Here is a 12,793-nt window from a genome sequence, read left to right as displayed (position 1 = left end):
AAGAAAAGGAAAAACAGGCATGGAGGGAAAGATATATTTTCAGATGGGATTTGACAACAATTTGAGAGAGGCTGACGTGCAGACAATACAGGCTGATGGAATACAATGATTTTCTAAGTGACCAGGAAGAGAGAGAGGGAGGAATACACTTCTGTAGCTTCACCCTGGAGACAGGAGTCCTGGACTTTGTTCCTGGTCCTAGGACTGTTCCTAAAATTGCATTTTATCCAATTACTGAATTATCCAAAGTACAGGAGTGATCCTGGGAGCTAAGACCAGAATCCAGACTTCCCACCTCCTCTGTAACTTGAGCACTAGGCAATAGCATAATACTCCCTCTTGTGCTCTCTTTCTGTCTGATCTCATAAATTTTGAGTTCTTTTCCGCCAAGTGGAATAAGGCCTACAGACCTGGTGAGAACCCCGCTGACCCAGCCTGTAACTTGATGGCTGGCTAGTGCACTGTCATGGGAGGAAGGGGACCTGGGTATGAGCCCTCCTCAAACTAGGGAGGCATGGAACCTAGGTGCCACGCTTCCTGGGTGAATGCTCTGACAGGCTGTTGTGCAAAGATAAGAGTGAGACCCTTGTTTAGGTCTTTGAAAGACAGGTTTTAGGCACATACCTTTTAAAGAGTCTTCTCCAGGCTATGGATCCCAAGCAGATGGAAGTGCCTCTTTCAGGGCCGTAGTCAAGTCAGTCCCAGGGATTGATGGGATTTCATGCACCTTCCTGTGCACTCTGCTTCCTACTGGCTAGCTCTTGGGATCCAAATGAAGCTCACAAGGGAGCAGCCATTTGGAAGTACTAAACCCATAAATCTTACATGTCTGCTTTAGGGATTCTGGGTGGTGTTCCTAGACTACCCATCTAAGGACAGGTTATCTCAGTGCTCCAGCAATCTTGAAGGTGCTCGTTCCTAGTCTTATCATGGTAGAACCTAAGATGATGGTGTTTCAAGACTCAGGAGAGAGCCCATCACTTTTCCTGGGCATTTGCCTAAGAGCAGGAAGTCCTGTATGGAGAAGATATGGAAAACAAGACAGTGTCTTGTTTTTTGTTCAGTCTGTGATGTGGCATTACAACCATGCTTTGTTTGTTGAATTTTCTGTGTACTTTACAGAGTAAAACAAATCAAAGTGCGCATTAGAATTCACCGAGGCATGGTGTTTAGATGCAACTAATCCAAGAAACAGATTACTTACTGCTGCTGATTTTAATTGTAGGGTCAGTATTTACATACATACATGCATACATACAATGCCAAAACAATGGCATCAACAGGGAATCAACATAATGGCAATCTCTGGTGTTGGGGATAAGAGACCCAATTACAAGATTAGAGGCCCATTGAACTGCACTGACGCATACTGCAAAGTTGTGTTTAGGTAGGAAGAAGAAAATCTGTCAGATGCTCATGAGTCTGTTGCCTGAGGCAATAATTCACATTTCAAGTGTGAAACAGACACACATTAGCTGTGGCAGCATCACGTGGCTGGCAGTACAGCACTTTGCCCAGTCTGTGGCTCATCACCAAAGAGAATAACATGAGGAAAAGTGCTGCCTAGGCAAAACTGAAGGGAAATAATCAGCAAACACAAGGGCTTAATTGTAGCACTGAGTAAGCAAGTGAAGTTAGCACTACAGCTCTGCAAATAACTGCATTTTCCAGTGTTCTGGCCAAGCCATAGGGGGAAAAATCCTTTTAGGTCACCCTGAAATTAAAATTTTCCTCAATTTGTTCCCCCTTCAGCAACACGCTGAGTCAAACAATTTTGCTAGGTCAAAGACATCTTGCTTCTGTGGGTTGATAACAGTTGTCTGTTAAGCTGAAGTGAAGCTACTAATTGGCTGTTAAGCAGAGACCTGTAATAGCAAAGCTCCTGGTTGTTTTTACAGATCGACCCCTCAGTGGCTAAACCTTGGGCCTGATTCCCCAGTTGAAGTCAATGGGAAATAAGAACCGGGGAAAGGATTATCTTCTTCTTACCCTCCCCTGTGTTGCACCACCATGGGTCATGCTTATTTCCTATTTAAAATATAAGCCTGTTGGAGCAGAGCCTAGATGATGTTTGTATGATATGAGACTCCCTGGCTGGAAGAGCTGCAAACTGCTGATAGAAATGCTAATAGTGCTGTGCAGAGTGGCACAGGCAGTTGGGGCACCTTACAGGTGAATGAAAGCAGAGAGGTGCACGGCTTTCTTTCAGCTTGCTCAGTGGGGAGTCCCATGGTAAGAGGTAGGTGCCTTTAGGTAGGTGCTGGGGGTGTCTCTTTTTAGAGGAGAGAGCTTGACAGGGCTAATTTGGGGAGCATTGAGGGATGGGAGACTGGAATAATTGTATTTAGTAATGCCTCAGTGCAGAGTGCTAAGGGTTAGGGGCTTTGGTAAAGAACATGGCTGATAAATACAGCTGTCTAGAGCTCGGGTCACGTCTGCTGTGCTCCACTTAGGATGTGGAGTGAAGGACAAGGTATTCAGCCATCTTGGTAGCCCCCTCTATTTGGGTGCAGAGCCATTCTCTGTGGCCAGCAGGGGATCATGCCACATGGCAAGAACCCCTATCCTTTGTTTCAGCAGCCACAGAGCAAGGCGGTAGGGAGAGATCCCCTGACTCCAGTCCACTTCAGTGTCATTGGCTCTTCAACAAGAATGGTCAGGGGCCTACTGGCTTCCTCCCTCCTTTGTGCCAGTGTAAAAGAGCCAGGGAAAAGAGCTGATACGTTTGTTCTCAGTTAGTTCACAGCCAGGATACAGTATAATAATTCCTGAGTGATCAGGCTGCTACATGTTGTACATGATGAAACAGTTAAGTCCTCTAAAAGTCCTAGTGAAAAAAAAATTACAGTAAATCAAGCCTTCAGCTCAGAAGTGCATGTGTCACTGGTGTGAAGTCGGTATGAAATCAGGGCAGAGCCAACACATATGGTACAGGAGGGAAAGTGTTACTGTTTCCAACATATGGCCGGCCATAGAAAGAGCTAATATGTAAATCAAATCAAGATGCTTGAACCAGGAACTAATTGCTTCCAAAATGGTCCCCTTGATACTGAGCCATGTAAAAGAGGACTTCTTATTGCACTGGCCCTCCTCAACAAGACCCCTTCCTTTTTCAGCTCAAGAAAGGCATGGCTAAATTTCTAATCACTTGGAAAGAAAACAAGGGTGCGAGGCATGTATTTGCATTGTCTGAAGAACTTTCTTGTTCCCTACCTTTTACCTGTCTTTTCACACAAACGCTTTGAGGTGGAGCACAGGCTATATCTACACATGGCACAATTGCATCTCTCTTTAGTATAAATAAAGAAATATTTAGTATAAATGTTGAAACATTGACCCTAAGTATTGGGAAGATCTCACTCATGATCACTGCATCTGGAAAAGCCCCATCCATACTGGAGCTATGGTCTATCAGGGGAGGAGAATTACTGATGGAGAGCAGAAGCACAAACAGCATGAATCTTGCAACATCTGCTGTTGATCAAGCAACCCAAAGTGGCATCTCTTGCTCAGTGTGCCACAGACTGTTCAAAGCACAAATTAACCTTATCAGTCATTCACATGCTCACAGAAACCAAACCAACCAGTGATGTCATCAAGACCATCTTCAACATGGAAGGACAAACAACAACAACAACAGTATAATTAACACTAATTAAAACAACTGCCCTTCCCCTGACCCCAATCTTGCTTAGTGCCTAGTCAGACTTGCAGGTAGAAGGCATTTGGATGACTCTGTTCTTTCAGTCTGCTGGAAAATTTTTGTGGATCTTCCAAGGGATATCTAGAAGAATCTACTTCTTCCATCTCCAAGAGAGACATTTGTAGAGACATCTGGACAGGTCTCTCTAAGCTGTCTGGACACAAGAGTACTCCTTTTGCTCCCTGAGCTCATAACCAGAAGCAGTATGAAACATGCTTTAGAAGGAACATTACAACCCAATCTTAGCAATAGATGCATTCAGGAATGACAGCCTTTTTGACTGTGCCCCCTCAGACCACCAGTGTGGCTAGCAGTTTCCTTATAGAACTAGGGACATCTTTCCATCTGCTCCAGGGGTGGCAGGGGAGCTGATGGCTGCTTTCAGTTGATCCAGCTGTATATGAGTTCCTGGTTATCTGGGTGGGAAGTTAGAGGGGTTTAGGAACTCTGTGGAGGCTGTTGAGCCTTAATCATGCTAGGCTTAGTCAAACTACAGCTGCCTTTCCCTGGAGAAGTGGAAGGGCAATGTTTTAGTGACTCCCAGTTGTAGTCCTGCCATAGCCATGACTTCCTCAAGCAATTGATTACCAGTTAGATGACATGACCAAAGCTAATAATTATACAGACACTTTAGATAGGATTTCTTCATATGAAGGATGTTTAACCTATGCTGGGAATTACTGAAAGTATTGTACTTCTTTAATTCTAATTAATAGTTACTAAATGTGGGATAAGCCTTATGGCTAAGTACAGATATTAGGAGGGCATTAGGGGGCTGAGGCTGGGGCTGGGGCCAGTAGCTGGGTTTTTCCCAGCTCTGCAGCTGCACAGGGAAAGTGGACAGAAGTTCCATGCACTGGTTTGATCCAAAATAAGTTTGATACTACATAGATCCAGGTTTATCTTAAACTAGGTTCTGCAATGTTTATACTGGCTTGTGTGCAGAGAACTTCTGTGCAGTTACAGGTTTACACTAATTGCCAGTCACTGAAACCAGTTCCATAAGTGTAAAGTTGGTACCAGGACAAGGTAAGTTTAAATAGGGCAAACATTTTAAACCCTATTTAACCTCCCCAAATCAAATGTCTGTACTTAGCCTATGTGGCAAGGCATATAGCTTTTCTCACCATACCTGTCTGTTGAGAAGACCAGCTGTGTAAGTCCTTCAGAACAAAGGAACAGGAAAGATGGTTACACTTGAATGATTTTCTAACATTTATTATTCTTGTGCCTCCTCTAAAAATAGAAAAATATGGTACATATTGAAACTCCTGTAATGATATTTATGTAATTTTCCAAGGCAGTTACGAAACAGCAAAATGGCTGCCCATGCTGTATGTCTGCAAGAAAGTGGGTACTTCAGGGAACAGTGAAGACAGCATTTTTTAAACATACCCATTGTTTTGCATACACACTTTCCAGTATGTGACCATAGTAAACATGCAAACAACATGGCTACACAGCTATTGGTGTGCACCAAAGAAAAATGATGTTCTGTCATTTGGGGGGGCGGGGGTGTTGTCCCATGTTGTGAAATTCACTGTAGGATTATGCCAGTATGGTCAGAACTGAGTGGCTCAATGGAAGGTTGAGGGAGAAGGTTGGTGGGTAGAGAAAGTTGAAGGAGTGAGTAGATGGAGAAGTTAAAAAATGGCTGCATGTCCACAGTGAACAAAACCCAGGCAGGACCCCCAACACAGCTACAAAGGAGAAGGAAGATGTTGCCAAGGTCAAATCCTCTGTGTGCACAGGTGAGTCAGCATGCCTGAACTAGTTTCATAGTTTCATAGTTTCATAGTAGCTAGAGTCGGAAGGGACCTAGGTAGATCATCTAGTCCGACCCCCTGCCTTAGCAGGAAAGAGCACCGGGGTCAGATGACCCCGGCAAGGTGCTCATCTAACTTCCTTTTAAAAATCCCCAGGCTAGGAGCCTGCACCACTTCCCCTGGAAGCTGGTTCCAGGCCCTAGCCGCCCTGACTGTGAAGTAGCGCCTCCTAATATCTAATCTAAACTTACCCTCCGCCAGTTTGTGACCGTTATTCCTGGTCACTCCTGGCAGCGCACGGGGGAACAGGGACTCCCCCAATACTTGCTGATCCCCCCTGACCAGTTTGTAGCAGGCCACAAGGTCCCCCCTTAACCTTCTCTTGTGGAGGCTAAACAGGTTCAGGTCCCGTAGCCTATCCTCATAAGGCCTGCCCTGCTGACCCCTGATCATACGAGTGGCCCTCCTCTGAACTCTTTCCATATTGTCCACGTCCCTCTTGAAGTGTGGCGCCCAGAACTGGACGCAGTACTCCAGCTGCGGCCTGACCAGTGCCGCATAGAGGGGGAGGATCACCTCCCTGGACCTGCTCGAGATGCATCTGTGGATGCATGACAGGGTACGATTGGCCTTCTTGACTGCCTCCCCACACTGCCGGCCCATGTTCATCGTGGAGTCAATGACGACTCCAAGATCCTTTTCCGTCTCCGTGCTGGCAAGAGGGGAGTTCCCCAACCTGTAAGTGTGGTGCCGGTTCTTCCTCCCCATGTGCAACACCTTGCACTTATCAGTGTTAAACCCCATCCTATTCTCATCCGCCCACCGTTGCAACCTGTCAAGGTCAGCTTGTAGCCTATTGCACCCTTCTAGTGCACCCACATCCCCCCACATCTTAGTGTCATCAGCAAACTTGAACAGGGTGCTTTCTACCCCCTCATCCAAGTCACTGATGAAGATGTTGAACAGTGCAGGCCCGAGGACCGAGCCCTGCGGAACCCCACTGCCCACATCCTTCCAGGTCGAGAAGAACCCATCCACTACCACCCTCTGGGTGCGGCCCTCCAACCAGTTGGCGACCCATTTGACCGTGTGGGCATCGACACCACAGTCTCCCAGCTTTTTGATGAGGACAGGGTGAGAGACAGTGTCGAAAGCCTTCCGGAAGTCCAAAAAGACTACATCCACAGCAACCCCTGCGTCTAATGATTTGGTGACCTGATCGTAAAAGGCCACCAGGTTGGTCTGACAAGACCTGCCACTGATGAACCCATGTTGGTTGCCCCTGAGCATGCATTCCCCCGCAAGGCCCTCCTGGATGTGTGCCAGGATAATTTTTTCAAAGAGCTTACCCGGGATTGAGGTCAGACTAACTGGCCTGTAATTTCCTGGGTCCTCTTTTTTTCCCTTTTTGAAGATAGGGACCACATTGGCCCTCTTCCAGTCCTCCGGCACCTCGCCAGAGCACCACGAGTGGTCATAGAGCCGTGCCAGGGGTCCCGCAATGACCTCAGCCAGTTCCTGTAGAACCCTAGGGTGAAGATCGTCCGGACCAGTGGTGGAAGGAGACCTAAATACTGGCAGTAGCCATGCCATTTTGCATGATTGCCTGAATTACTAGAAAGTGTACGTCCATTGAGTGCCAAAGTAACTGATAAGGTGTGCATAAACAACAGCCTGGGGAAGCATGTAACCAGCTTCTAGAATATGTATTGGACAAAGGTGAGGGGTTCCTCTCATGCTTCTTCACAAGGACAGTGTCCATGAATATAATCTCAAGAACGAAAAGCAGTGCATGTAGTGGAAATGCATATCATTGCTGCTGTCCCAACATTTTTGCACTTGATCATCTGCTAGCATGGTCTTGCTCACCCTTGTGATTGCATGAGACCATGCTTTGTCTACTTCATAGCACATGAGTATATCATCAACACCACCTACTGCCATGTCGTCCAAAACCACCTGAAGCCAGCTATTTAAGCAAGGTGTTATTTTCTAGTATAACAGTGCACATGTGACTGTTGAGACTAGGCTTCGAAATCTTACCACATCTGCTCTACAGTCCAGATATTCCACCCAGTGAGTGGTGACTCTGTAGAGAAGTGATGTAGTCCAATGAATGACTGTTGCACACAACATGGTTTTATTTTGAAATTCCATTTGTTTCTGAAACAGCCTCATAAATTTTAACTAATTTGAAACCCTGTGTGGCAGGCCAGTAGGAGGTGCTCCTGCATTGAGCCACCAATCTCACTGCCCCCAAACCACTTTCCAGACTCCAGGTGCTTCCCTGGGGGTGCCTCACATCCAGCCAACCCCCTTCCTGGAGCACACCCACAATCCTAGGGGTAACGCCACCACCACCCAGAGTCTGGACTAGCCTAGGACCTGTGCCCTCTGGAAAACACAGGCCTAGTTCTCTTTTAGTACTTTACCCACTGCGAGAACATGGGGTGCTTCCCTCAGTCTGGGGCACAAATAGTGGTCTCCCTTACTCAGCTGAACCAAGGGGACCTCAAGGCATAATCTAGACCCTCTCCCAATAAGTCTCCCATTCTAGGTACAAAAGAGAACTTTATCAGTTACAAGGAGTAGGTTTGAAACAGGGTACAAGGTAGAACAATATCAGAAAAATACGTTAGAGTAAACAGTGCTATGGTAGCATTTGATCGCACATCTGAATTACTGCAAGCTATATAACTAGTTAGAGCTCAGGTAGCTTACTCACGAGTATCATCCAGAGGCAGGCAGTTCATTGATCATGAGTTTCGAGAGAGAGAGCGCGAGTTTCAGATGGTCCAGCTTCTCTCTGTGAGTTTTCATCATGGCTACTGCCCTTCTTCCTGGGCAGTCCTTAACTTATAGGGATCTTATGACCTCATTTACCTGATCCAATGAAGGCCACCAACTGATGGCTGCTAGCCAACCAATTTAAAATGCATCACTGGTTGCTGGGTAGACTGGCAGGGTCCTTAGCCCCCTCCCACTCATGTTAACTTTCCTTAGAACAATAGGGAGCTTAAGTCCTCCACCCAGGTATGTGATGCCAGTCACGTAGACAGAGGGAGCAGGTTTCCCCTTTCCCTCAGGAATGTATCCAGTGCTGGTTACAACTCAGGGTTACCTGAAGCAGATGGGATCAGTGGTATCTGCCCTCTGCAGTGACCATGGTAACCAATAGTCAGACAGCAGAGTTTGGAGAGAAACAGAGATGGTATTCTGCCACATCCTGCAATGAAGATACATGAAACAGAAAAGTGTCCCAATTAAGGTGACATAGCACTTATGCTAGGGTTTTCATCTGCAGAGTGCTTTTCAGGCAAACTAACAATGTAAATCATGAGGCAGGATGCTGGAGGAAAAGGAACAGAAAGTAGTTACAGCAAACACAATGACTCACTCTACACAAATCAAGGAGCATTTTTGACAAAGTTGCATGTTGCTAACCCTTTTGTTCTCAGCAGTTAGCCAATATTTTCGGGGGATGGAGGGGGTGCTTTTGGGCTATTTCTGTAAGGCGAGTCATGGTTTTTTTGTGCAGAATCCTGTTTATTTACAGAGAATGAACACAAAGGACTGTTGCCCTAAATACAGTAGAAACAAGCAACAGGATGGGCACATCCACATCAGCATACATGTACATTTCCCTGGGGACAAATAACAGCAGCACATAGTTGTACCACTGCTACTTGTCCCCAGGGGAACACCCCTGCATGTGCACTCTGGTGCGTGGCCAGTTGCCCCAGATGGGGTAGGGGAGGCTAGGGCCAGCATTTGGGATGGCCCCAGCAGCCTTACCTCTGGTCCTGGAGACCTCCTGGGGCTCTAATGGTGGCAATCTGGCAGCAGGGAACTTGGCTGGCAATCAGGGTATGGCTCTATCCATCCAGGCTCTGGTTTTGGGCAGTGCATGCTGCCATCATGTGTGCTCCCCTTTTTTGTAGCATGGATTTTGACACCAGGATCTCCCAGTGTCAACCCTCCCCCCGCGCTGCAAATTAGCAGCATGAGGGTGCCTGCATGAGCAGTGTGTGCAGTGGGTAGCACCGCAGACAGGTCTGCAGCACTGCATCCTGCATGTGTGCTCTCATTTAGACATGCCTGATATGGGTTCTTTGCATCCAGTTCCAAGCCTGTCTTAAAGCTCTTTACCTTGACTTCCTAGTGCTATGCTACCTGTTCTTCTTTCATTTTCTTTTGCCTTTCTACTTCTGACACATGCAGTTGCCACCCAGACTGAATTCACCCTACTCCCTGAATTTCCAGTGGGTCCCCAAAGCACCTCTCCTTATTCTGTGTAATATAGGCCTTGCTCCTGCTTTCCTTGGGGATAGTGCTTCAGGTGGTTGCTGTTAGTGTTTCAGCTGCATCACTAAGGCTAGGGACAGACATTCAAAAAGCCTGAGCCTAAATTGATTAATTCTTTGCAGGTTAGTCTAAGCTGCACAGCTTAAACTGATTAATAACTGGACACACATTAAACCAGGAAATGCAGCCACATGCTTGCAGTGGCTCAAGCTAGAAGCCAAGGGATGCTAGAGCATGCCTGCCAGCCACTGTCAAAGGAGAGGGAAGAGAGATGCCCTCTAAGGCTCTCACCCCTCCCTGCTGGAGCAGAGGTAGTATGGCCAGGCACTAGCTTGGGACTACCAGGACACACAGCATGGCAGCCACCAGCTGCAGGGGTGGGAGTTGCTGCCAGACTGAGGAGTGGGGATGGGGAAAGAGTCCTTTCTCTGAAGCAAGCATGTATTGAACACAACAATTTGCAAAGCATACAACAGGGAACTACCAAAACTCTTCACATCAGCTAAGATACAGCCCAGTAAAACAAAGCATACACAACTTACTCTAATTTAAAATGTAAAGCAGGAAGACAAGATAAAGCTTTGCATAAGTCTTATTAATCCTGAGGGCAGAGTGTCTCCTTATAGCCAGACATTTAGAAAGGCTTTGTTTAGGTTTGACAGATTCTGCTTTATAATGTAAATGTAGCTCTCTGTATTCTTTGGTCTGCAATTTCCAGTCAGAAGCTGTCTGCAACTTCCTTTAACTCCATCTCCAGCACGTTTGTGTGATAATGATTGTCAGGTATTTGCCAACACTTCCCACCTCTCAGTCTGGTCCTGCAAGTCTTAGCTCTGGGCTCACAGGTGCAGGTCTTGCCTCTCTTCCCCCTCTGGGACTGCTGTGGAATTAACCCCCACCCTGGCTACAGGCAACCTAGACATAGGGAGGAATTAACTCTGTCTCTGGCTGGCTGCAAGAAAGCCATGGAGGTGCAGCTGGGGCTGGCAGACCCCAGCTGCAGTCCACAGGGCAGTGGCCGGGGGATGGGGAGAGGGGGACAGGAAGGGAATGGAGGGTGGAATTTGCCTCAGGGGCCATTGTCTGGCCACACCCTTACCTCTACTCTGGCTAGAGACCAGAGGGGAGGGGCCAGTCCTGCTCTGGAGCAGAGAGCCCCACACAGCCCAGAGAGCATGCTGTGATGCTGGGGGGTCTCTGATTTAACTTAAACCAGCAAGTGGTCTGGGACAGACATTGCATAAATTGGTTTGAGCCATATCAGTTAAGTCTGATACTACATTCAACCAGGTTTATCTCAAACCAGTTTCGGCCATTTTCAGGCTGGTTTATGTGCATTAAATGTCTGTTGTGTTACAGGTTTAAACCAGTTTCTGGTCACTTAAACCAGTTTATGTGTAATGTCTGTCCCTAGCCTAGATGTAGAAATTCTAATGATTCCCCCCCCCACCCATTTAGCCAAAAAAAAAAAAAAGGCCATTAGCATTCCCATCGGCTTCAGAGGTCTACTGCTACCCTTAGTGTAAAGACATACTGGCAGCTATCAACACCATTCCTTACAACAATACATATTCTCAATCCCTGGCTCACAATTAAAGTGGATCATCTAAAAACAAAAGAACCCCTTCCCCCAAAAAACCGTGTTTCCAAGTTCATAAAGATAGTATGCAACTATATGCCGAATAAACAATGAAAGCACTTAGTAAAACATATAGTAAAACACTGGAACAGGTTACCCAGACAGGTGGTAGAATCTCCATCCTTGAAGGTTTTTAAGACCCAGCTAGACAAAGCCTGGGCTGGGATAATTTAGTTGGCATTGGTCCTGCTTTAAGCAAGGGGTTGGACTAGATGACCTCCTGAGGGTTTTTCCAATACTAATTTTCTATGATTCTATGAATCCCTTTGGGAAGTGCTTCATTCCTGCCTCACTGATGGTGTCACATACAGTACAAACCTTGTTACAGCATTGTGCTAGGCTTTGTGGTAGGGAAATAAAAGGAAAAGGAAGTGCTGCAGCAGGGGAGAGAGGAAGGGTGTTCTTTGCAGGTTCAGATAATTCTCCTGCTCCTATCCCAGCCAAGCCACAATAAGAACTCCCCATTGCTGCCACTGCAAATTTAGAGCAGTCAGTAGTGTTATCTCACCTCGCCACTTCTTTTCAGGGGATTTCTGGCCAAGATCCACATAGGCCAGGAAACACTAGGACTCTCCACCCCCACTTCCTACCCCCACTCCCCTCCCCTCCCCACCCCATCCAATTCCTCAAGCTGCTGTGCAGCTGTGTGAGCCAGATCAAATGGCTCCTTGTTTTATCTCAGTAATGCTCAACTTCTTGCCCATGGAGCCATGTCATATGACCATTGGAGCTCCCCATGGGTCTGGAAATTTGACAGAGGGGACAGTGGTAGCCATATTGCTCTCAGAGCCTCAGCAATTAACACTGCTACACTACTTCCCCATCTCTGAGGAGTCCTGTGTACCAGATCATGCTGACATATAGCTGTTCTTCAGCTGGATGTGCCATGCAGGGCTGGGCTTGTGGTCAAATGGGGACCAGGCTGCAGCCAGATCAGGCACATGGGATCACACTCGAGTGCTAGATGGCACCTGTGGGCTTACCCCATGCAAGATCTGGCCTGTAGATTCACCTTGCACACAACATGTGGCCTGTATACTGTCCCTGCCCCACTCATTTGGCCCATCCAGCTGTAGAGACCGAACACTCCTGATCTAGCTAGACACTCACTTTCTGTTCCCAGTGTGTGCACTTGATTTCTCTTCCCTAGCTGCAGCACTTCCACTATTTTGCTGGATTCCATTCAATTATCTAGTGCCAAGTGCTCCAATATTAAGATCCTTTTGAACTGAAGTCATTAATTAAAATATTAAAGAGCATTGGACCCAGAAATCTAGATCCCTGTATAACTCTCATCACGCATTCTGCCATTCTAACAGAGCTAATTATAGTTACTCTGCTTGCAATTATTTACTCAACTTAAGTATCTATCTAACAGTA

The sequence above is a fragment of the Crocodylus siamensis genome, chromosome 3 (genome assembly GCF_052110815.1).
Source record: "Crocodylus siamensis isolate JL-2025a chromosome 3, ASM5211081v1, whole genome shotgun sequence".
In the NCBI taxonomy this organism is placed as follows: domain Eukaryota; kingdom Metazoa; phylum Chordata; order Crocodylia; family Crocodylidae; genus Crocodylus; species Crocodylus siamensis.
The sequence above is the reverse complement of the archived record's forward strand: the minus strand, read 5'-3'. Positions refer to the sequence as shown.